This window comes from Crocuta crocuta, unplaced genomic scaffold (assembly GCF_008692635.1).
Source record: "Crocuta crocuta isolate KB4526 unplaced genomic scaffold, BGI_CrCroc_1.0 scaffold39, whole genome shotgun sequence".
Taxonomy (NCBI): Eukaryota; Metazoa; Chordata; class Mammalia; order Carnivora; family Hyaenidae; genus Crocuta; species Crocuta crocuta.
Window position 1 is genome coordinate 4,213,590 of NW_027533334.1, and position 21,218 is coordinate 4,234,807.

General features: G+C 43.7%; 1 long non-coding RNA gene and 1 pseudogene across 1 annotated transcript in view; one reads left to right on the forward strand and one right to left on the reverse strand.

Moving 5' to 3' along the window:
* The window catches only part of LOC144218336 (uncharacterized), a 58,054-nt gene that overhangs the window by 1,191 nt on the left and 35,645 nt on the right, over positions 1-21,218 (forward strand). The window lies entirely within an intron of this gene.
* On the reverse strand, positions 15,222-15,598 carry LOC144218356 (small ribosomal subunit protein eS12 pseudogene; annotated as a pseudogene).

The following is a 21,218-nucleotide window of genomic DNA, read 5'->3' on the forward strand; positions in this document are numbered from 1 at the left end:
ATTAAGTGAGCTCTGGTATTTGTGCGAAGTTGCACATTAAGTGAAATGATGTGCGCTCATTTTCCCTCTCTCTGGCAGACACCTGGAGCTACACATTTGTCCTAATTTTCCTGTTTTGGATCGGATCGTTTCTCTTGTGGGCACTCAGTGGTTTTATGTTTATGTGGCACAAATCGGTGCTTTGCATAAGAAGAGACCCCAAGCAAGTTCGTTCACTTTCATTTTCTTCCCAGTAAAGTGGGGATAAAAACATACGAACTCGTTTCCCAGGGCTGCTGTAACAAATGACCACAGACACGGTGGCTTGAAACATTGGAAATTGATTGTTTTCATAATTTTGGAGGCAAGAAGAATTGAGGTGTCAGCAAGGCCATACCCTCCGAGGGCTCTAGAGGAAAATCCTTCCAGTTCTGGTCTTCCTTGGTTTGTGGCAACATAACTCCCATTGTCTGCCTCTGTGGCCTTTCCTGTCTCATGTCCTCCTTTCTCTTCTGAGGTCACCAAGTCATCCAGGTTAGGGCCTCCTCTAAATCCAGAATGATCTCATCCCTAGGGCCTTAACTGGGATTACATCTTCATAGACCCTGTTTCCATATAAGTTCACATTTACAGGTGCTTGGGATTCTGATTTGGATGTAGCTTTTGGGGGCCACACTATGCCACCATTGCAACCTTTCGACCTTGTTGAGTTGCTGTGTGAGTATTAAAAATGATATAATGTACCTAATGCAGCTACTACAGAGTCCAACACACGGTAGGTACTCAACCAGTGATGATCTTTAAAACAATGTTTTTAATGTTTATTTATTTTTGATGGAGAGAGAGACAGAGCATGAGTGGGGGAAGGGCAAAGAGAGAGGGAGACACAGAAACCCCAAAACGGGCTCCAGGCTCTGAGCAGTCAGCCCGACACAGGGCTTGAACCCACGAACCATGGGATCATGACCTGAGCTGAATTTGGATGCTTAACCGACGGACCCACCCAGGAGCCCCTCAACCAGTGATTATCTTAGTAATTACTATCTCTAAGTGAGTGCTGTACTTCCATTGGGCCAGGCCTGATACCAAACCTATCTCTGCCTCAGCCCACTTGCTCCTGACAGTACCTCTCCAAAGGAGATAATGCCCCATTTTACAGATGAGCAAACTAAAGTTTCAGAAGCTTAGATGGGATAGTAATAACACGTGGAATGGGACTCAGATCCAGGTTTTTGTGACTCCAGAGCGTGTGCCCTTCTCCACTGCACACAGCCACCCCAGCGTTGCTTGTCATTCTTCTCCTCTGCTGTGATCCGGCACCTTCCCCTCACACTTCGCACTCTGACTGGTACTACGTTTGGTGGGAACAATTAGCAGCGGAGAAAGAGAAGAAAGAAGTGTCTTTCCAGAGGTTTCCAGACCTGCTGGAGTGTCCTGGTGACATAGCTGCTGGCTTGCCCCAGGGTAGTGACCTGCGAGAAGAAAGTCATAGTGCCTTTTGTGTGCTTACCTGAGAAGTCACACATGACTTCTGCCGCATGCATTTGTTGGAAGTGAGCTGCTAAATTCAGCCCATGCTAAGGGGGAGGGGGATTCGGCGTCACCCTTTGAAAGAAGGATCAGAGAATCTGTGGACATATTGAAAAGCGAAGAGGACGGCCTTCACCTAAGAACTTAATCTGGAGATTTAAATCAAGTTAGCTATGCAAAGGTTCAGGCGCAGGAGCCAAGGAGAGCTCGATTGTTCCACATCAACAAATGGGAAGAATTTGAACTATAGGTCAAAAGAAGGGAAGAAGGAAAGAAAGGAAGTGAAGAGAGGGAGCATGAGCCTGGTGAAGACTTGTAAGAACAGGGTCTCGCCAATATGTTTGACGTCGACCCCTCTATTTTGCCAAACCAATAAACTTTGCTTTCTTTTTTAAAACTTTTTTGAAATTTATTTATTTTGAGAGAGAGGAGAGAGAGAGAGAGAGCACAAGCAGAGGAGGGACAGAGAGGAGAGATAGAATCTCACGCAGGCTCTGAGCTGAGCCAAGAGCCTGATGTGGGACTCAAACCTACGACATGAGATCATGACCAAGATCAAGAGTCAGACGCTTAACCAATGGAGCCACCCAGGAGCCCCCAATAAACTTTTCTACATGCACACACACACCACACACACACACACACACACACGCACCACCTTGTGTGAGAGACTTTTCATGGCAGTTATGGAATGGGCAGAGTTTCAGGTCTCCGTTGATGGAGGCTAAGCAGGGACCACACTTGAGGACAATAAAGCCAATTCACGAATTTACCCTGTGTTACAGAAGCAGATAGAGGCCAGAGGGCCCCTGGGAATGATCAGAAATCTTGAGAAAGGCAGTGACACTTCCATGAGCTTGGAAAGGGAAGCAGTGGTAAGAAGCAGTAGGTGGGCCCTGCCCTGGACTTGGTACTAAGCACCATGCACAGAAGAGTGCTCCACCTGGGAGGGGCAGAGCCTGTCCTCATTTCCAAAAGCAGCCTTCAGACAAGCGGGTGGTATCAGCTCTTTGGGGTTAACTTTGCTCTTAACGGTCTTTGGAGGATTTAGTGTTTCTGACAAAATCCTAAGATGCTGTTTGGCAGTTTTTCTTCATTATTTCAAGCCATTTGCTTCCCTCTTCTATAATGATTGGAGATGGGGTATTTCGGGGGCTGCAGGCTTAATTAGCCCCCCAAAATAAATTTAATGTCCCTCAACTTCAGGCATGATGTCAACATTATAGCGCCCATCATTCTGTTTCATGTAGTTACTGGATTTGCACATCCCCTTTCTTCTAAGAAACATAAAGCCCTATTGAAAAACCTCTTAACGAACATCCCTGATATTTTTTTTTTAATATTGAAGTATTTGCCATCAGTTTTTGTTTTCATTTTTAAATTTTTGTATATGTTTATTTATCTTTTGAGAGAGAGAGACAGAGTGTGAGCAGGGAAGGGGCAGAGAGAGAAGAAGGCTCCAGGCTCTGAGCTGTCAGCACAGAGCCCAATGTGGGGCTTGAACTCACAGACTGCGAGATGATGACCTGAGCCAAAGCCAGATGCTTAACCAACGGAGCCACCCAGGTGCCCCCCCCCACCGATATTTTAATATTTAACAAAAACCCTTTCGATGAGGAAAGTCCCCAAAGGAAAGAGGGTTAATAGGAGGAGAGAGCGTTATGAAGTTCAAATGTTGAACATTTCTCCAAGACTTTATTTGGCCAAGTCATTACACATTTAAAACTCGTGCCTGGGTTCTTTCTTGTAAGTCACTGTGCCCATCAAGGGAGGGTCTTGGCTCTCCCTGTAACCCCAGGGCCTGATGTGGTCTACGTGCTATAAATATTTGTTGCCTTGGGCATTCCTAGGAGACTATGAACACTTAGAGATTAATTAGGATCTAGTTCTAGAAAATTCCCAAAGGTAAAAATACTTTGGAATAATGAAGTCCCTGATCAAAAGGTCCTAAATTTCCTTGTTCCTTTCTAATTTTGATAAATCATGCTATATACACACCTTGAGATTAGTGTTTTTAGGCGTCCTTTTGCCTGTTTTCAAAAGTTCTATCGAAGTTCATTCAAAATAACTGAATGATGAATAGATGTTGGAAGAAGTCCATCAATCACTAAATGAGATACTGTCTTGTATGACTCTCCCTTACTGGTATCTCTACATTTTGAGTCCCAAACGGTTGTTGAATTCCATGAGAAGAAGCCATATTTTCCCTGTCTCAAGCCCTATAGCAGTTCATTCTGGCTCCACCTTCCCTCTACTACTAGGCTCTTCTCCAAGTGCAGTGAATATCTCCTGCCTTCAGGCTCAGTGCGCTTGCCTAGCTCTGTAAATAATGAAGGTGTCAGCTGGAGTCCTCTAGCCCTTCAGACACAGATGGAATTGTCTCAAGTTCCCCATTCCACAGACTTTGGGAAGTCCGGTGCCTTCTCCAAGCACATTCTGGGGGAGGGAGGACCTAAGTTCTGGGTTACCTCTCGTTCTGACCTTCTGTTCCCGTGAATTAGTTCAACTTAGGGCATATCTTGCTGCTTCATATAACCCAAACGTGAGACTCTGCTGTTTCCTTATTTTCTATAAAACTCACATGGCCGTATCTTTGTGTGTATGGCAGACGTTAATTTTTACTAAAATTTCAGGAAGAAGGAAGGCTGGGTATCACAGAAAATCAGACAAGTTGTTTTACTCATTCATTTTTTGCCTGTCTTTTTTTTGGTTGTATTTTATCCATTTGTCTTGAGAGAGTCCTAGAGAGTGTGTGTGGGGGATGGGCAGAGAAAGAAGGAGAATCTCTGTCAGCATAGACCCCAATGTGGGGCTCAAGAACCATGAGATCATGACCTGAGCTGAAATCAAGAGTCAGGTACTTAACCAACTGAGCCACCCAGGCGCCCCTACTTTACCCATTGCCTCCTTGGTCATGTTCTTAAAAACGTCCCTCTGCCATTTTTGCTGATTTCTGCCAGGTTATGTCACCTCCTCTTCATTTTCTTTCTTTCTCCTTGCTTCTTTTCCTTTGTCTCAGGAGAAAACAAAACTACACACAAAAAGCACCCCTACTCCACACACATTCTTCCCACTTTCTGAGCCTCCCTTACATATTCAAGGACCACACTGAAGTTTTAAAATTACCACCCCAGGGAGAGGCTTTTCGTAAATTCTAGGACAAATCAACCCCCATCCTAGTTTTTGTCAGGATATTAATTAGTAGGGCAATATGGTGATGGTGTAGTTTCCTAGTTACTCTGGTTCGCAGTTTCTCCATGTATAAAATGGGAATATGACAGCACATGCTTCACAGAAGAGAGGTGAGGGTGAGTAACTTAATGTGTAAAGCCCTCAGCACAGTGCTTGATACAGAATTCACAGGAAAATTCATTCTTACTAGTTCCCTCTCTTTCTGCTTACTGAGGTCCTGTGCAGACATTTAGGTGCAGATCAAGTGCCAGGACCCCGTGGAGACTTTTCTGTGAGCTTTCCCAGCCTGAGCTAATCAGTCCAGCCGATCGCTCCTTCCCTCCGTGCATTGTTGTGGCACTGGGTTTACACTTCCCTTCAGGCAAAGGGGAGTGCTCAGATGGATAAGGCAAGCCCTGAAATGAATTTGCAGTCTGGAGGGAAAGAAAGATGTGGACATATTGAAAGGGAATGATGCAAGGAAGCTACGAATGGGTGGAGGAGGGACGAGCAAGGAGGTACGTTCAGGGTACATTTGTTCATTCACCAGCTTCAAGGTCTGAAGTTCAAAGTCAGCAATGTGATCATGTTGCCAGTGTTGTCAGCCCTGAATACCATTATGCGGTTCTTCTGTCCAGTTTTCATCTTTTGGAAACTTTACCATAGTGCAGCTTGAGGGCTTGCCACCGTTACACGGTGTTGATTATTTCAACATGTGTATATCAGTTAGGACCTGATCAGGGAAGCAGAACTACGATGGGTTATGGGACAAGGAAAGTATTATAGGAAAGGGACCTTACATAATTTGGGGGAAGAGATGGGGAAGAAAAGGCCTGGAAAGGGAAGTTGAAGAATCAGGGAAAAGTCACTAACCAGCCCTGGCTTTCAGAGAAATGTGGAAGCCAGGCAAATCCAGCCACTGGAATAGAATTGGGAGAGGGGCGGGGGCCGGGGTAGAAGTCTACAGGGGATTGTTGGCTCTTGGCAATAGCTGCCTCTGTACATTCATAGCACAGCATCTCCTGGCAGGCCCGGGGTTGCTGCTGGCAGAGCAGGCAGACGGGAAGGAGGGCTGGAGGCAGCGTGCGGAAGGATGAAGGCAAATTGGAACCTGCTAGCAAGTCTGTCCATTTCTCACCACCTCTTCCCAATGACCACCTTTGACTGTAATGGTACCTGCTTCATTCCTGCTTTCTAAATCTTATACCACTGCACTTTTGGCCACCTCAACCCAGAGTCACACAGAGAAAGGAATTCTAGGAAACGGCTCCCAGGAGAACAATGCAGTACAGTATGCATTATGCATCTCAGTATTCACTGCAAATTGGAAATATGGCTGATTGCTAATTTCTACTTCTTGGAACAAAGAATAAAGAACAAACAGGGAAAAGTTAGAGGATCTGGGTAAATGGCGGGGTCGAATTTTAGAACAGACCGTCCATAATCAGACTCACACATAGATAGATACAGAATATATGACGGAACTGTGGGGTAAAGATAGTCTTTGCAGATAAATGGTTCTGGGCCAGTTGGATGTCTACATGGAATAAGTAGTAATCTTGACCTTCTATCTCACCACATATATAAATATCAATTCTAAGCACATTATAGATCTAAATGTGGAAGATAAAACAATAAATCTGCTGGGGTGCCTGGGTGGCTCAGTCAAGCATCCAACTCTTGATTAAGCAACCGACTCTTTCGGCTCAGGTTGTGATCTTGCGGTTGCTAAGATTGAGCCCCATGTTGGGCTCTGCACTGACAGTGCAGAGCCTGCTTGGGATTCCATCTCTCCCTCTGTCTCTGTCCTTCCCTGCATGCTGCATGCTCTCTCTCTCTCTCTCTCTCTCTCTCTCAAAATAAATAAATAGACATAAAAAAACAATAAATCTGCTAAAAGATAAAATAGGAGACTAACTCCCATGATACATTACCCAAATTGGGTAAGATTTCCTAAATAGAACCCAAAAGCACTTCTTTTTGGAGAAAAAGCACTTACTTTTGGAGAAAATGCAGAATGATTATAAAGTACAGTGTTTGGATGGAATAGGCATTAATTCATCCACTTTAGAATCCTGTTTGATGGTGTCTACTAAAGTTGAATATATTCATACCCTATATTCCAGCAATTTTGCTTTGGGATATGTACTCAATATAAAGATGTATGTAGGTTTACTGATGTATTTATCTGAGAATGTTCAGAGCTGCTTTACTAATAATCAAAACCAGGAAGCAAGCTAAATTTCCATTAACAAAAGAACAGATAAATACATTTTGGTACATGCGTGGGATACAGCAATGAAACTGAACAAACAAAACTGTTTCATGCAACAACGTGGATGAATGTTGCAAACATAATTTTGAGCAAAAGAAGCCAGACACAACTTAATATACAGTGTGCGACTCTATACAAAGCTCAAAACGGGTGAATCTATTATGTTAGAAGTCAGGATAGTGGTTTCCTTTACTCACTTTAGTAGTGAGTGTTGATTGAGAGGTGTTATGAGGGAGGCTTTGGATGACCTGGGAATATTCTGGGTTTTGACCTGGAAGGTGGTTATAATCTCTAGTAATTCATTAAGCCACACATGTATGATTTGTGCTTTTTGTACGTATGTTTGACCTCAAGTTTTTAAGAAAGCTTATTTTTAGAAAAGTTTTTACAATATCTTGTGTTATCCATCACCAACTGTCTTACCTAATAGTCTTTTTCTTACTTTTTGCCTCTTTTTATCTCTCCTACGTTATTTCCTACCCTCTTGCTCTAAAAATGCGTTTTCCTTTCATAATTCTTCTTGCACCTTGCACACCTACCTTTATTGCTCAACAAATATTTCTTGAGTATCTGCAATACAGCAAGAACTGAGCCAGGCCTAGGGTTCATGATGGTGAATAGCTAGCAAAGGTTTTGATGTCTTGGAGCTCCAGCTTCGAATAGAAAGAGGCTTATAGGGACTCCTGGGTGGCTCAGTTGGTTGGGTGGCCGACTTTGGCTCGGGTCACAATCTCACGTTTTGTGGGTTCGAGCCCCGTGTCAGGCTCTGTGCTGACAGCTCGGAGCCTGGAGCCTGCCTCAGATTCTGTGTCTCCCTCTCTCTCTCTGACCTTCCCTTGCTCACGCTCTCTCTCTCTCTCTCTCTCAGAAATTTAAAAAAAAGCTTATAAACAAGAAATTGTATCATAACAGACTCTTCTCTCCCCCTCTCAAAATTTAGGTCTTCCCCAAAGTTCTAGATTAAAACCCACTTCTCAAAATCTATTTATGCCCACTAATGACCTCATCACTCCCCACATCATTGCCATTGCTGGGTAGGACCTCAGCATCAACTGACAGTTTCCTCCACCCTCCATCCCAAATTCTCCCTCATCCTGCACATTTCTACCTTTGAAATGTACGCACTCATTCTTCCTAATTTCCAAGCCGATTGCTTCCGACTCCTCTGGAGTCCTTCCTTCTGTTGCCTCCTCGTTTTAGGGCTCATATGCAAAAATAGAAGTCATTCGATCTAGTTTAATCAGAACTCAGGTTTGAAAGCTGACACATTATTGAAAAATCCAGAGAGGGCGTTTGAAACAGAACGTCCGAGACCAACCTGCACCCCTTGGAATCCTACTGTCTCTGTCAGAAATTGGAAAGTGACTCCTGTCACTGCAGAAGTTCCTTGAATCAGAAAGCAAGCGATGCCAGCACTTTGTTGCCTCTGTACTGTCACTGTCAGCAAAATGGATCTTTGTCCAGAAGTCCAGCTACTAGAAGTATGTGAATTATAGTTTCCAGCTTCCCAACCTTCATGGTACAGGTTTGAATGGGTGTTGAGGGCGACGGTCCTCACTGCCCCCCTCACCTCCCTCAACTAGCTTGACTTCGAGTTTCCCTGCTCTTGCCCACAATTTCCATTCTCTTGATTGCTTCTGGCTCTGATGGTTATCACTTCACAGCCCCAAAGCCTGCAATGACTCATCCTCTCCACTGAATTACATTAAAATGCCCTTACCTGTCATTCAAGGCCCTGCGTGATCCAACCCCCCTCCCCCACTGTTTGTTTATCCTGCTCCACTCCTTCAATTTCCTTTACACATTCTGCTCTTTCCCACCCTGTGCCTTTGTGCATCCTCTACCCCTTCCCACCGCCATTTCCCATTAAAATAACATAATTTATTTAGACCTGGTGTCTGGAGACAGAGATGCGGGCTGGAATCTTAGCTCTGCCTGGGAAAATGAGATCATCCCAACTCAAAGCCTCAGTTTCCTGTCCTGTAAAATGGAGATAATAATAGCACCTACTTTATAGGCATGTTGGAAGGACTGGATGAGATAAGAACGTAAGTGGCTGACGCTTGCCCTCCCGGGATGGCAGCTACAGTATCGTCCACTTTAGCTTTGCACCCCCTCACTCGGGTGCTCAGTAAATACTTGTGTAATGAATGGATGAGCCAAACCAATCAGCAGTTTTGACCTTAGCAAACCTGAGGTCAAACCAAGGTGCTACTTGGTCCCTTCCCGGTCAGTATCGGGGCCCTGGGTGGGGTCAGTTTATAGCACAGATATAAGCAGATGAAGAGTTCCTACTTGTTTGTATCAGATCAGGAGAAATAAAAGCTAAGGGTCTTAACAATCAGGCTTGGGGCCACAACCCCCGTGTAGGGCACAGCATGTTACCAATGCCTTATAGATTAAACACAGTTTGGGAAAGACTCTCCTCCCACGCCTTTATGTGGAGGGCGCTCTTCTCCGTGCTTGGGGAAGTGGCTCTCTGAGCGCAGAAAGTGGGAGGAGGTCTACAATCAGGTACATTCCCACCGGAGCCCCAGTGGAAAATATTCAGGTCATCTCAGATACTGCTGGAGGAGTGAAAGCCGATATGCTCCACTTTGGAGATCCATTTGGCTGTATTTATTAAATATGAAGATGTGCATACCCCATGGCCCGGCACTTCCGCTTCTAGGTCTCTGCCCTGGGAAGATGCTCTCACAAGGAGACTCGCTCAAGGAGATGTTTATAAAATCCAAGAATTAAAGCTGCCTGAGTATCCATCAATGATGGATACATAGAATGTGCATCTAAACATTAAAACAGCGAACGGGAAGGCATGAACTAGGTTTTTATATACATTAGTATGGATAGACCCCCAAAAGTGTAATTTTGAGTGAAGAAGACAAATTGCAGAACAATGCATTCAGAATGTGACCACTTCAATATATAAGCACTGTATAGATTGTTCAGGAATACATATCTGTTCAAGCTTTAAACAATGGGCCGAAGGGATATAAGCTGACTTCATCGTGGTCGTTACTTTCAGAAAGAGGAATTCGGTCAAGAATCAAGAGAACCGAGGGGCACCTGGGTGGCTCAGTCGGTTAAGGGTCCGACTTCGGCTCAGGTCACGATCTCGTGGTTCATCGGTTCGAGCCCCTCATTGGGCTCTGTGCTGACAGCCAGCTCAGAGCCTGGAGCCTGTTTCAGATTCTGTGTCTCCCTCCCTCTCTGACCCTCCCCTGCCCACGCTGCCTCTCTCTCTCTCTCTCTCTCTCTCTCAGAAATAAATAAAAACATTAAAAAAAGAATCAAGAGAACCTAAATTTTATCTATAATGTTTTTTCTCTTTTAATTAAAAAAAAATCCTTAAAGGACAAATACTAATAACTGAATTTAGGCTGAGGGTTGAGGTATAAGAACTCTCTCCTGAAGGAGAATATTCCTCTCTTCTCAGAAAACAACGATAGGGCTGTGAGTCTGATTCGGGGTGTATGTGCGTGTGTTGTGTGTACCGTGTTGGGTGAGGAGATGCTGGTGGATGACTTTCACCCGGGCCTCGAGGAAGGTCCACCTGCAGGCAAGAGAAATTCATCATTGTCATGGAAGTTACATTTGAACCACATAAATACCAATGGACCTCTCCAACCCTGCGATGAAAGCTGTGTCCTCTTGATTCTAGGAGGGAAAATGTCCATCTTCACAACCCGGCAGATACTGTGGTGCGGTCGGTGGGCCTCGGGCTGAGCCTGAACTACTGCAGGGGACCCAGAGGTGACAGGCTAACAGCTGTCAGAGATGCGCGGTAAAGAGACCAGAGAGACTTGTTAAACTAAAATATAAACACAATGATCTTTTTGCAGAAAGACAGTTTGAAGTGGGGGAATGAGAGGGAGAGAGAAAGAGGGAGGGTGTGTGTGTGTGTGTGTGTGTGTGTGTGTGAAAGCTCATGAACCCTAAAAAAAAACAAGCACAGCATCTCCAGAGCTCTTAGTTTGCATGCTGAAGTGTAATGCCAGTGTAAATGCCAGCAGCCCAGTCTTGGAATTAGCTTCTCTCACCCCGAAGCGGGATGTTTAGAGAGACCTGTTTGGTCTTGCAGAAGGACCCTGATGTCTGTCCCTGTCCTGCATGGCCAGCCTCTGTCGCCCCTTGCTGGAAGGCCTCAGGCTTTCACCCAGTATCCCTGATGAGACAGAGCCTCCCCATGTAGGGCTCACGCAGCCCCCTTTTGCCCCCTGACCCCAGGCGGGGCCGGAGATGGCTTTGGAAACCGAACAGTTTTTTGAAGAATCATTTTGGTGTTTGGAGTTTTTGAATATGACTCCCGGCAAAAGAATTAAAATAGAGGAATATAATGGAGAAATCATTTGAAAATTTTGGGTCGGCTGCAACTTTTCCAGTTGATGTGAAGGTNACAGTTGCGTTCCCACTGACAGTACTGTGGCCAAAACACTAGAGAATGCATTAGACATTTAGAAGAAACTTAATGTCTTCCAAAGACCCAAAGTCAGATGCAGCCTTAAATATTTTATAGGGAAATATTTGCAAAAAAAATGTGACTTGGCAATAAATCACAAGATGGCACTCATTAAGGTTGCCTGCTGACAGAGACAACTGAAATAATGATCCAGGCCCAGAATTATTTTGGAGCCATGAAAAATCTATNTTACCGAGGTAAACTTTTTTGGGCTGGGTGAATAAAGCCCAGTTTGCTCCACTCTGAAATCCAGAGAGGCAAAGTGACCTGGGGGAGCCCACGGAGAGCCCTCACCCTGCCCAGCCTTAGTGCAATCGACTCTCCTTGAAAGTCCCACTTCTGCAGGGGAGAGCGGATGTAAGAATTCCTGCCTGTAGACAAGCCGTGGTTCTCCAGGGCCTCCCTGGAACCTCCCATAGGAGGCTCTTGTTTATTCTATTTTTATTTTTTATTTATTTTTAATGTTTTTATTTACTTTTGAGAGAGAGACAGAGCTTGAGCAAGAGAGTGGCAGAGAGAGAGAGGGAGACACAGAATCTGAAGCAGGCTCCAGGCTCCAAGCTGTCAGCACAGAGCCCAACGCGGGGCTCGAACTTGTGAACCGTGAGATCATGACCTGAGCTGAAGTTGGACGTTTAACTGGCTGAGGCACCCAGGCGTCCCACGGAGGCCCTTGTCTAGAAACCCATCTGGGAAATGCACAGGGTGCTGGCGCCAGCTCCCTGGGGAAAACATTTATTCCCAAGAAACACCCAGAAGTTTTAGGGTCCAGATGGCAGTGGTACACTGTGTGCCTCTACCCCAGAGAGACTCTCCTGGGTGCCCCTACTGCCCGAGGTGACTTGTTTTTGCTTACAGGCTCCAATCTGCTAACTTGGATGCCAAGGCAGATGTCAGTGGCTTCTCTCAAGAGCAGTTGTTCTCAAACATTAGCTTCAGAATCACCTGGAGGCCTTTTTAGAAGTCTCTTAGGCCCTACCCCCAGAGTTTACGCATGGGGGTGCCAGAATTTGCATTTCTAATGAGTTTCCCATTGTTGATGCTACTGGCCTTAGGACCAGGCTCTGAGAAACACTGGTCTGTGCTTTTCATCGGAGGTGCCCCTAATCCGTCAGCTTGGGTCCAGTCCCAAAACGTAGCCCTCGACACACAGCCTTCCTCTACACAAACATCTTGGAAGTGTAGATATGGTTAGCCAGACACAGAGTTCAAAGTTATGTGTAAGACAGCCCTTTCATTTTACCTTCAGCAGACTATTCTAATCCATTCTGGAGACCACAAAGCAAGTCTGGAGTGGCTCACATGCTCACTTCCACTAAAGTGGGGCTCTCTCACTAAAGAGGGGCCTCATTGTGACCTTCAGGCACCCAAGTGGTAGTGCCCTCCCTTTGGAGGAAGAACCTTTTCTTCTAGATAGTCTGTCCTGTCCCCTTGGCCTACTTGGCCCCTCATTTGATTTATTCTTTACATCTTGATACCACAAGGCTTCAGGACCTGGGGAATGGAAGGTGGAAAAGGGAGAAGAGACATTCCATCACTTCTGCCCCCAGAGTATGTTGTATACAAGAAAATCAGAACTTTCATGCTGCATGATTAACAGTGCCATGGCTGTGTCCTAGAGTATTATGCTAAAAGAGTATCCCTTATCTTAGACTGACACATTTCCAATCCTAGGGACCATTCCAGGAAGGGGGAGGGGCGGTCTTGCTATTGCATAATAATGGGTCAGTGTGCTGCTGGTCTCCATGGTAACTGCCGCCTTACCCCTCGAAGGGTGTATTTAACACTGGGAATCCCTACTCTCACTAGCTGAGGTGATTTCAGACGGAGATATTCATTACCCTTACACCACACCTACTAGGCAGTAATTACCTTTTTGTATGAGTAGAGGTGACTGACACATGGAATATATTCACCCTAATTAATATACTGAGCCTGGGTAGCTCAGTCAGTTATGCATCTTGATTCTTGGTTTCGACTGAGGTCATGATTTTATGGTTTATGGGCTCTGCGCCAACAGCAAGGAGCCTGCTTGGGATTCTCTCTCCCTGTCTCTCTGCCCCTCCCCTACTCTTGCTCTTTCTCTCTCAAAAAGTACTAATAGAAGTAGAAAAAAAAGGACAAAAGGTATGAATAGGAAGATCATACACAAAAATTCTAATATTAACGCATGAAAATATAATTGATATCGCTCATAGTTAAAGTGTGAACATTTGAACATTGAGGTGCCATTTTTTACCTATCAGACTGGCAAAGATAAAAATGTTTAACAGTGTACTTCTTTGTCAAGAATGTGAAGAAAGAACATTCTCGTACATTGTTGGTGGGAGTATATGGTACCATAGCCTCTCTGGATGGCAGTTTGTCAATCTATGACAAGATTATAGGCATATACCCTTTGGCCCAGTGTTTCACTCTTGCTAGTTTAGTGATATCTTAACACATGAATGAAAATATATAAGCATGTTCTGTTTCATTTAATTAAAAAAATATAATATGTTCTTGGGCGCTCTCCATTGAACAACTAGATTTTAGTCACTGAGGTTGAGAGGCAGGAATTTAGATTTTGAAAAAGAACTCTATTGGGAGAAATAGCTGAATCTAGAGTTTGTATAGGGAATACATAAAATGAATATGGAGTATCTTGTTAAGATGCTCACAAAACAGGGTGGCTCAGTCGGTTAAGCATCAGGCTTAACCCATGTTGGGCTCTGTGCTGACAGCTCAGAGCCTGGAGCCTGCTTCGGATTTTGTGTCTCCCTCTCTCTTTGCCCCTCCCCCACTCATACTCTGTCTCTCTCTCTCTCAAATATAAATAAAACATCAAAAAAAAGTTCAAAAAACAAAAGGATGGGGGTATGTCAAAGGGACACAGGGGTCAATCTGAAAAAGCTCCCAATGGCCAAAGCTGGAAAAATCGAGCCTAAAATATGTAACATACTATTGGATTATAACCTAGAATATACAATAAATATCTATGAGCCCATATTGGTATGCATAAATGATTAAATAAATAAATAAATAGGGAAGAAGAGATACCTTACCCTTACAAAAAAATTTCAAGAATTCCAAATAATTTATGTAGATACTCTCCACTCCAGGAAGTAAAGCTGAATTCCCACCTCCCCCTTGATTGTGGGTTGTGCTTTACGATTCCAAAGACTACAATGTTGAAGTAGAGGAGTAACTTACAGTGGAGAAACATGGCAAACACTACATTGGCCGCATGATCAAGGTTAGCGTCAACAGTGGTAAATCTTCTTGAAGATATGATGTGATAAGAAGGATGCTTTGTCTGTGGTATTCTTGCCCCACCCCATTAACCTGGTTTAACCATGAGAAAAGCATGAGACAAACTCCAGCATTCTACAAGATACTTGGCCAGGACTCTTCAAAACTATCAAGGTCATGAAAAAACAAGGAAACTCTAAGAAGCCATCACAGACCAGAAAAGACCATAAAACACAATGACTCAATGTAATGTGGAATTCTGGATATGATCCTGGAATAGGAAAAGGATATTGGTGGGAAAAGACTAGTGAACTCCACATAAAGTGTAGAATTAACTTAATAATTAAAAACAAAAACAAATCTCCAGGCAGCTGTTATTTAGCCAGCTTGGCTCCAGGCTGCCGTTAAGCACTTTAGAATCCCATCAATAGAGTGAAAGGTCTCAAACTTTGGTGTGCAGTAGAATCACCCAGGGAACTTTTCAGCTTCATAGATCCCACCATAAAAATTCTAAGTACGTTCCTAGTGGGCTTGAGATACACATAGTCTTAAACCAGTGCGAAGGGTTTTATTTGTTTAGTTTTTGCATTTGAAGTATTTATTCTTCATGACATCCTTGAGATTCTTCGCTACCCTCTGCTTTACCACACAACTGCAACCAGCCGCTCTGTAGGGATTCCCCTCCCTGTCACTTTTACAAGGACCTGCCCATTCCCCTAGTTTCCTACTGTCTTCAACCTTAATTCAGTTAAGTTGTTGCTCAGCTACAAAGGGCCCCCACCATCTTGACACATATAGACTCATCATAGTTGGATGCAAGCACACAAAAGATGGCCTCAGTGCCGAGACATGGCAGCTTTGCGAATTCCACATGCCAGGCCACAGTGGAAGAGGGTAGTCCTCAGCACCTCTTATAAAGCAGCATTACTATCCATTACACCTCCAGTAGTCATGATGGTGCCTCACAGGTGAAGCCAAATCTTTTTTTTTTTNGTGCGAGTGAGGTGGCAGGAAGGCGGGGGGGGGGACACAGAATCTGAAGCACGCTCCAGGCTTTGAGCTAGCTGTCAGCACAGAGCCCGATGCGGGGTTCGAACACATGAACTGTGAGATCATGACCTGAGCTGAAGTCAGACACCCAACTGACTGAGCCATGGAGGCGCCCCAATGTTTATTTTTGAGAGAGAGATTGAGTAAACAGAGGCAGGGCAGAGAGAGAGGAGGACAGAGGATCCCAAGAAGGCTCTGCCCTGACAGCAGAGAGCCCATTGCAGGGCTCGAATTCATGAACTGTGAGATCATGACCTGAGCTGAAGTCGGACACTTAAGCGGCTGAGTCACCCTGGCTCCCTACAGGTGAAGCCAGATCTTGAAAGGACCTGGGCTTCTGCCTCTGCCCAGCTTGTTGATGGCAGGAAAAGAGGGAATATGCATTTTTAATAAGCACTACAAGGGCTTCTGAAATGTCACATTTTAGACACACTGCACTGGAAACCAAATATGATTTTCTGCTCATAATTACTATGTCCATCAATAAGATGTGAGTTTAGTTGGAACAAAAACCTTCTGAAGATAAAAAGATCATGAACTTCCATTCATTATGTAACATCTCTAGTCTATTTGGGGCATTCAATGAGTTTCTTAATAGAATTCTTACCGCCATTTGACATGTGATAAGTGTGAAATGAACAAATACTGAAAATAAGGAATTAATAGGAAACCTCCTGACATATCATCCTTTCTGATTATCCTGACCTGCTATAACCAGGAGAGCTTATTTCCTACGGCACTTAATTCACATTTAGAACATACTCTTTTATTTTTCAGTACTGGCACAGTGTCAACCATGAATTTGTTCGCAGAATTAGAGCCTGGTGGATTGGATGTGTGTACTTCTTTCAAAGGTGTCCTGTGCGCGGCCCACCCTCCCTCAGGTTCTCCCTGTCCAGAGTTCTGTCTCCTTCTCTGTCTTCCCAGACCAATCCATGGCACCCCCACCCTCCCAAACACACATTCCTTGTTAATTCCTACTCAAGTCTTAGCTTAAAGATCATTTCTACATCCAACCTCTTGCATTGGGAAGGACTCCTCCAACATGGTCCCAGAGCACATAGTCATTCCTGCAATACTACTTAAAAAGAAAAGAAATCGGGGCGCCTGGGTGGCTTAGTCGGTTAAGCGTCCGACTTTCGCTTAGGTCATGATCTCGCGGTTCGTGGGTTCGAGCCCCGCGTCAGGCTCTGTGCTGACTGCCAGCTCAGAGCCTGGAGCCTGTTTCAGTCTATGACTCCCTCTCTCTCTGACCCTCCCCTGCTCATGCTGTCTCTCTCTCTCTCCTAGAAATAAATAAAAACATTAAAAAAAAAAAATTAAAAAAAAAAAAGAAAAAGAAAAGAAAAGAAATCTAGAATTCCTGTCTTTGGTGTTTTGTTATTTTTTTTAATCTGTTGCTTGTGTTTTCACAAGTATGTTTCAGTGCTGCCAAGTAGAACTTTCTGTGATGGCAAAAATGTTCTTTGTGCTTGGGTTTCAATCCAGGAAATCTGTTGCCTAAGTCTGTACCCTAGACCACCATGGAAAACTGTCTCCCGACACCAAATAATTAATTACTTCATTTGTAATTTACCTTTTCTGTTAAATTGTGTGTTTCTTCCTATATTCATTCATTTGGCTGATGGAGCAGGAAAGGTTAGAGGAAACTCTTACACAAGAGGTGACATTGGAAACGGGGGAGAGCAATGAAGAAGTGTTTCCCTACAGAACAGAGAAAGGTCCTGCAGGCTGATAGAATACTACGGAAAAGTCTCAGAGCATGGAACAGCAAGACCAAGTACAGGAAGTCTCACAGTCAAAGATAGTTAATGTCTAAGGAAGATATGAATAGAACCTAACACAAAAGTTTCATGAAAGATAAAAGAAAAAAATTGGGGTGCCTGGGTGGCTTAGTCAGTTGAATGTCTGACTTGATTTCTGCTCAGGTCATGATTCCAGGGTTGTGGGATCAAGCCCCATGTCAGGTTCCACGCTGAGTCTGGAACCTGCTTGGGACTGTCTCTCTCTCCCTCTCTCTCTGCTCCTCTCCAGCTTGTGCTCTCTCTCTCAAAATAAATAAACATTGAAAAAGGTGGGGGGGTGGGGAGGTTGGCGCCTGGGTGGCTCAGTCAGTTGAGCGTCCAGCTTCGGCTCAGGTCATGGTCTCACGGTTCGTGGGTTCGAGCCCCATATGGGGCTCTTTGCTGACGGCCAGTTCAGAGCCTGAGCCTGTTTTGGATTCTGTATCTCTCTCTCTGACCCTCCCCTGCTCATGCTGTCTCTCTCTCTCTCTCTCTCTCAGAAATAAATTTTAAAAAAACAAAAAAATTTTTTTTAAATAAAAATAAATAAAAGGTGGGGAAATTGATTAGAATTTGATATTGAAAAGTGAAAAAGAAAAATTATAAATATAATCTATATTGTTATATATATTTAACATAAGTTAGGTAATAGCTGTGCTCAGTCCTAATTTTTAGAATAAACAAAATTAGGCCCATTTCTTCCCCTTTAATTGTTAACTGGTCTCACTCTGCAAGACTCTTACTTATCAGTGTTTGCCTGTGATTCTCGCATTTCTCCTATATCACTTGCATCAGTTTCGTGAAACCCTGCATCAGGGTTACTCTTATTATGGTGACTTTTGTATCCCAAACCAGAGACATTGGACAATGATTACCAGCTTAGGAACTGCTTACGGTTCAGCATAGCTGGAGTGTTGGGTGTGAGGCAGGGAGCAGTGCGAAGACCTTGACATTTACCAGGGGGAGGCATTCAGCAAGTAGCTGACATTCTGACCTTCAGATTTCTTCTCTACTTTGAGGAAGCCATTGTAAGAGTTCAAGAAAACTGCAAAAATGAAGGCACGTGACATGTGCCAGGAAGATAATGGTCCCTCAGGAAGCCCTCGTGTTTTTCCCCTACCATGCTTTGGCTATCCTGCATTACATTTGATTGATGGATTCATCTGTGCATGATTGGATTTTTTATCTTGTTACTCTGTCAAATAAGCACAAAACCTGATAGATGAACTTTCGTGCTGCTGAGGGACAAAGTAAGGAAACATTTGTCAATTTTTAAGGCGGGGGTTCCCAAAAAGCTAGTTTCCCATTGAATGGAGAGAGAGAAAAGCAGAACAAGAATGCAAGATATGACATATGCCGAGGATGCTATCGCTGAGACTAAACAGGGCTGGCATCTATAAGACATGCAAAGATTTTTTTATTCCAGGGCCAAGGGATTCTGGAATCCAGCCCTCCCTCCATGTCATTCATTCTAAAGAAATAAGTTAATTAGACAGAGAAAGAGGAGGATCGGCATGCCTCCTTGCAGTCTTAAAATTGAATTTATAAATAAAAATAAGAAAATGGAGCTCATGCTGGGCTCTTCTGAGGAATTAGTGATAAATGAGGGGCTCATTGACATCTAATCTGAAATGCAGTTTTTCTCTCCATTGTTTTCTAAAATCATTTTTGAATTCATATTTTAACGTATTTGTTTTTGGAATGTTTTATGTCCCTAAAGAACAAAAGGGTTCTTGGAAAAGAATTACATGTGTGAAAATTAGCTGAGGGTCTGCAGCCATTTACAATGGAAATTTCTATGCGGTGGCAGTAGTCTAGAATGTAACATTTACCTTATCGTGCAATTCCCGGTACCGTAAAGACAGCTCAGAGACCAAATCTCAGCAAGGTCCTGATTTCCTAATGAGAAACTGAAAATAATAATGAGGTTTGTTAGGAGATTAGAATCATGAAATCATGAACGGAGGAAGGAGCACATCTGAGATTTTAATCTTTGTGTTCTGTGTTCCAACCACATAGTAATAGTATCTTAAGAGAAATTTCTTGTAATTTCTGTGAGGTGTTATTTGCAGCTGTTTCATTGGTGTGGGTTAATTTCTTGGAAATAAATCCCAAGGATGAATGATCATGTCTAAAGTGGAGAAATGCTGATAGGCTGTGGCTTAATCATATACCTCCTCCTTGGGAAAATTTCAACCAAGAATTGAGCATGTAAGCATTAAAGGAATATTTAAAGAAACTATTGATTTGAGAGAAACTGTTTTGGAAGAGCAAGACCAGATATTAACAACAGGGCATAGTGAAAATCTCAGCTTCCCAACCAAATGTTGGACAATTTCCACCCGTCCGCCGTTACTGCTATTTCCAGTTTCCCCTTAGAAGAGCATTCTTTGGGGTTAATTTTATTAATATATAAATAAACTTCTCTAAATTAATAAGGGAAAGCTCAACAGTTCAACAGAGGACATCAGCATACAGTTCACAGAGAAAGAAACAAATAGCTTTCAAATTGGAAAAATGCTTGAAGCAGGCAGTTATTAACTCAAAGAAAAAATAGAACATTGTAAAAGAAATGCAGTTTTCACAGCTTGGCTCAGCAACAAATAATATTTATATCAAAATAATAACCTAAATGCTGAGCTTAATATACCTGTAAGTAGCTTATTGAAGAAGATGGACATGGAAGGCTCCTGTGCCTTCTTATTTTTTCAGCCCCATGGATGAAATATCAGACAATTTCTATAATTTTTCTAAGTACGTTTAGGTTATTAATGAACAGTCTCCATTTTTTTCAGGTTATCCAAAGTCCAGAGTAATCTGATATCAGAAGACCAAGCTCTTATCCAGTTTAAACTTTTCCTCTCCCACAGCTTGGGCCTGTCGCCGGCTTGAAATTTGCAATGGGCAAGAAGGATGGGGCGGGCTGCCAAATCAAACACAAAACGCCTAGCTAAATGTAAATTCCAGAACGCAACAAATACTTTTAGGAGAACTATGCCCAAATATTACATAGGCTGTACTTATACTAAAAAAAAACCCCACGTTTTTATCTCAAATTCAGATTTAATTGGGCATCCTGTACTTTTATTTGCTAAATCTGGCCACCCTAGGTAGAGGGATGACATTTCTTTATTCCATCTTGCTCACTCTGCTGCTCTTGGCTCCTCTAGGGTTAGATGTAGACACGGAAAGGGTAGAAAGGAGAGGAAGGAAGGTCCTTGGCCTGCAGGATCGGCATCTGGCATAAGTACCTTCCTTCATCGTCTGAAGTCCAAGGCTGACTGTTGGGAGCACCTCCGTCTCTGGGGGTGTTGTAGCTGGAAAGTGCCTCATTTGGCTGACCGCCGACAGTCGTTCGGTTGGCACTTGGCTTCTGGTTGTCCACTGTTTGTTGGAGTCATTTTTTTTTTATCCTACCCTGTGGAGCTATTGGGTGGGGAACTTTTGAAAGCCGCCTATTAGCAGCTTTTCTCCACAGAATCCCGTCTGGCCTGCAGAAAACCACATCTTGCTCTCCTAATCCCCAGAAATGCTGGCCAACCTTGCCTCTTTGTCCGGCGCTCTGGCCAGCTTCTGGCCTTTATCCTTTTTTTCAAGTGTCAGTCACTAAGTATGCACCTGCCCCCTCAAACTTCAGGGAACATCTCTCCTTCTCTCTGAGGGTCCTCTTGAAACTACCTTTACTAAGTTTAGGGTGAGTGGGAGCAGAGTCCTTCCATCCTGCCGTGGGGATGTGGTA